We start from the raw sequence: 5485 nt of genomic DNA, 5'->3' as shown, positions 1-5485 counted from the left end.
TTATTTTGTAGAGGTTTTAGAGTCTTGATACACTCTTTAGTTTCTACCTAATGGGTTCTCTTTGTGTCAAGTTAACTATCTTTTACTCTTTTTAAGTTTATGTTTGCTTCTCGTATCATGTTGTTGTCTTGTTGTTGTGGGTAAAGGCTTGTGATTGTGGTTGTTTGCGGACTGTTTTAGTGTTCTAGATACCATTTGGTATCATTTGGTATCAAAGTCATCGTTGATTTTGTTCTAACAAGATCAATCTTGGGCTTGAGACTAGAAAACTACAAAAAAAAAAATGAAAACTTAAATTTCCAGAAAATAGCAATCTGTCCGTGTTTGTGTTCTTGGCCAAAATTGTGTTCTTGTTGTGTCTTGGCCGAGATTTGTTTGTTGTGTGAATAGATCTAGTAGTGTTCTTATTTTATTTTTTTTGTTTCTAGTGTTAGTTTTCTTGTCCACTAACACTTTGAGTCTAGATCTAAACTTGAGCTTGAACTTGTTGAAAGTTGTTGTTATGAACATAAGCTTGGCCTATTGTTGTTGACCATTGTTATGGTGGACTATTTTGGCCGTGTGGTTTCTCCTTGATGTTCTAAACTTTACCACGTGATATTGTTGTTACTTGGTGGCTTGAGAACCATTTTGTTGAAGTTGTAGTTGTCTTGGCCAAGTGTTGGAGATATTGTTATTGTGGATTGGAGTTGGCCGTTGGAATTGTTGTTGTTCTTGAAGATTGTTGTTATTGTTCTTGGTGTGGTTGTTGTTGTTCTTGAAGTTCTTCACCTTCCTTCATATATTGTTAGAACATAAAGTGAATATTAGATCCTAAAAGGTGAAGGAAAAAGGTGTATGTACTTGTTAGTCTTGAAAGACCCTCAACCACCAAAGGACTTTAGATCAATTCTCAACCACTTTTCCATGATTTAAGGATCCATGTTTTAAGGAGAAATACAAGAAAAAGTCAAGTCTTGAAAATTGAAAAAGGCCCCAAGACTTATTTTCCCTCCTAAAACAAATTCCACCAATCCAAATTAATTTTTGTCCAAGACTTGAACATTTGAGAATAACCACTTGATAAAATCGAACTAATACGTGGCTGCCACATCATCACTGCTATTGTTCACGCAATATTTCCGAGCTCAAAATTTTAGATTCTTAGTTTCATCTTATTGTTTCATTAGTTTCATGTCTTGATTCTAGAATTAATTAATAACTAGTAATCACCTACTTAGTTGTAGATTAATTATTGAATCCGTTTCTTCGTGTCTTCGCTATTTGTGTGCTTTTTTCATTTTTAACTCGTAGTAACTTCTTTGTTTCAAGTTAGTAAGTAAATTTTATTTTTGTGTTTTGAGTCGATCAAACAAGAATCTATTCCGGCCGCCAAGTAGAATTGACATCCTATTGACTACCGGAGTATAAGCAACTTTCAATATTCTCCGCTCCAATTGTGAGAATCACAAAGGTGAGTGAATATGAGTGTTAGTGAGAAGCTTTTACTACTAATCTTGTTTGTTCATTTTGTAAGTTCAAAAGGTGATATAAGGGGAATATGTCTTCAATAGCCGGGGATTATTATTACTACAACATGGGAGACTATGGTTGTAGTGAGGGGTTTTATGGCTACGAAGTTGAGGAAGATTGCGGAGGCTATGAAAATAGCCATGATCAAAACTTGGGCAGATTTGAAAGCTACTGTTTTGAGGGAGAAAATGAGGTGAATGAAGTGCCTAGTGTTATGGTAACTTTGGAGATGATGTAGGACCTCGTGATGGATCTTATGATGATGTTGGGGCATGTGAGGAGTCTTACACTTTTTACTCCGAACCTAGATTTGGTGTTAGGTATAACCCTTTCGTTTGCAAAGCTTATGAGAACTATGATGAGAGTACACGTGAGGAGTATGAAGATCCATATTCTCCACCTTGTAGTACTTCTTATCAAAGTCGATATAGTGTGAATGGTTATACTAGCTATAGTGGAGGTTGTCCAACGAGAAGAAAAGGGTATGTATCTCCAAAACTGAGGGGTACTCGTATGCTTTATAATGTTGATCCGAGAAGGAGTGTACACTCCGGAAATGTGACCATCTGTGGGATACCGGACTACCTCGTTGTGTTAAATGATAGGTACTATAGCAACAACATCGTTCCATCCATGGTTGACTACTTGGGGTTGTTTTGCGAGCCTTTACTTTTTCCATACTTCTTGGATGGGTTCAAGGTTACCGAGAGGGTAAAAGTTGTCTTCTCCCAATATGAATACCATAAGGAGGTGTGGTGCGATATTCTTCCCTTGGCCTACGATTATGTATACTTAGGTGCCGATTGGTTTGCATAACATCAAGTTCCTAACGTGCAAAGTTGACCTAATGTTGTAAGAGATCAATGGGGGAATCGCCTCATGACTTACTTGCTGCCCAAGCCACGAAGAGTGCCTACCTACTCCAATCCAAATTATTATGAGAGACAAAAGATTGAGAGGAGTAAGAGAGTGCAAGGTGGTAATTCGAGAGTGGAAAAAAGAGAGGTTGTGTGGAGCAAAGTGAGGGAATTACCACCAAACTGTGCTAACATTGGTTGTCCTTCTATTTCTAAGGACATTTTTGTAGGTACCAACATGGCAAGTGAAGAAGAACAATGCCAAAATAAAGTTGCTGCCCAAGCTTTTGGAGAACCTTCATACCATGACAAAGAAGAATGTACTCAAGGACTTCAAGGTAAAATAGCTAACTCTTATACTTTTGTGCATGTGAATGATAATTGTGTGGCTAGTAGCTCATTGAGTGTGAGTTGTAGCTTGCCTATATGATGATTATGTACATGTTGTGAGTGTGGATACACTAGTTGATCCTATTGATGACCAAATTGACTCTTCTTGTAAGATTGATTTATGTCCACCTAGTGTTGAAACCATTGTGTTGAATAAAAGTACATTATCTTGTAAAATTTGTGTTGATCAACTTATGTGTGAAAATTGTCCACCACATGAGGATGTGTATGATGTGATTAATGAACCTCAAATATGTGATGATGTTGAAAATGTTGATCAAAGGAATAGGAGTGAACCCGTGAGCTTACCCTTTGACTCTAATTTTTGCTTGGATCATAGGGATAATCATATGCTTAAGACATCTTTAAAACTTGATAATGAGATTTTAGACAGTGAACTTACTTGTTCCAAATCTTCCCGTGGGATAGATCATACTCTCTTTAGGTATAATGTCTTGTTTGAAGATGATATAAACACTCCTAATGAACCTAGTGGTGAAAATGATGGTATAGCTTGCTTTGGAAGCTATAGCCGATATGCTAACCCACTATGGTGTAACAACATTCCTCCTAAAGATGGAAATCTCTTTTTGAAAGATAAGAGTACTCTTAAGGGTAAGGAATGTGTAGTCCTTGAAAACCCAAGGGCAAAGGTGTCATTGACTCCTTGGGGTAACATTCCTAAATGTCCATCCTTGTTTGACACACTTGTTCCTAAATTACATGAATTCCAACTTGCGGATGCCAAGTTGTCTAGTTGTTTGAAGGAAAGAATTTGTATGTGTTTAAATGCTTGTTCTTCACCTGTGAATTCCTTTGCACGTGATTCTTTCCTATACTACCTCTTTGCCTATGATGATGTCCATGCTAGTTTTGGATTTGTTTTATGTTGAGGTAGAAAGTTTGTTGGTCTGTCCATGTGTGTGTGATAATGCTATATGGATTTTATGGACTTTAGAAACAATCGAAACACCCCCCTTAGTGTTGTCTTTTGATGAGATAAAGAAGCAATGGTGTCTTATGGATCATAAGATGAAGGAAGTTCTACCTTGTGGATTATTTGATGACATTGGGACCTATGTAGTTTCTTTATCTCTTGGTAATTTCCATAACCAAATCCTTTGTGCATTTTTCATTAATTATTTAATATTTAGTTCAAAGGATCGTCGGTTATATTCTAAATATGTGAAACCTTGGAATGTTGAGGTGATTTGTCATGCTAACCCTAACCCTCATTTCATGAGGAGTTTGTATTTGTGTGTCCTTTTTTTGGTTTTGCAAGGTTTGGATTCGAGGTCGAATCCTTTTCAAGATGGGGAGGATGATACGAGTCAAATGGTCACCTTAGCTTTTGATGACATCTTTGAAGGCCAACACCTAAAGGCTCAAGACTTGGTCACCCCGAGAGCACAAGGATACGCAAGGAAGGATCATTTTGAGCATGACTTAAAGCAATCTCGTGTGTGGAAGGTTGCTTGATTGCTTACATTGATGCTAACCTGAGAAACACAAGCCTTGAAGTATGAACCATACTCGGTTTTTTAAAGCATTGAAAAGGCGCCATTCATTCAAGTTATAACATACCTTGGCTGCCCCTTCATTAAGGGTATTTTATACATAACATATGATGTATTTACACACCATGGCAGCCCCTCTCATTAAGCGCAAAGTGATCTTTTTATCTTCATTTGTAATATATTATAAATAGGCCCCTTTAGTCTTATTTTCACTAGTTTTTGAATGATGAATATGTAAAAGACTTCTCTCTTTGAGAGTGTAACATCCTTAGTGTAGGACTTGGATAAGTCATTAGTGTAGGGCTTGGAAAAGCCTTTATTGATCTTTGCTTAGAAACGATGGTTGTAAGGTGGAGTTGATTCCCCTAGCGGTCAGCGTAAGAACTTGGTACTTGTTAACTTATTTTGTAGAGGTTTTAGAGTTTTGATACACTCTTTAGTTGCTACCTAATGGGTTCTCTTTGTGTCAAGTTAACTATCTTTTACTCTTTTTAAGTTTATGTTTGCTTCTCGTATCATTTTGTTGTCTTGTTGTTGTGGGTAAAGGCTTGTGATTGTGGTTGTTTGTGGACTGTTTTAGTGTTCTAGATACCGTTTGGTATCAGTTAATATGCTTAGAATTCAAATGATCCTACATCTACCAGAGAACAGTTCACTGTCTTTATGAACTGTCTTTATATTATTAACAAATACAATTACTTTAATTGACAAAACAAACATATAGGAAGATGCAGAAGAAATACTTTATTCTTTAGACAAGAATGGAGTAATGACTTTTTCCATTTTATAGTATAGTATATGCCTTCTCTTGTGAAACATGATTGTATTATTGTTCTTCTGAAGTAACAAAAGTTGTATCATAAAATAAGATTAGCTCCCACTAAATTTATCAATTTTAAACTTCATGGAACTCATCGTTACTTGTTTGTCCTTTTCTACTATAAATAGTATTTGGAAATACAAAAAATCAAAGTAATTCTTTTCTGATGTGGAATTTCAGACTGTGCTGCAACCACAGAGGATAATCGGATGGAACCTTGGCTCTAATACCAATTATTAGCGAAAACATGAAATAAAGAAAAAAAACACAATAAGAGTTAACGTGGTTTGAATTCAAATGATCCTACAGCTACCGGAGAACAGCTCGCTGTCTTTATATTATTAACAAATACAATTACTTTAGAGATAATACCCAATTACCCCCCTGAA

The sequence above is a fragment of the Capsicum annuum genome, chromosome 1 (assembly GCF_002878395.1).
Source record: "Capsicum annuum cultivar UCD-10X-F1 chromosome 1, UCD10Xv1.1, whole genome shotgun sequence".
Lineage (NCBI taxonomy): Eukaryota > Viridiplantae > Streptophyta > Magnoliopsida > Solanales > Solanaceae > Capsicum > Capsicum annuum.
This window is presented reverse-complemented; position numbering follows the sequence as displayed.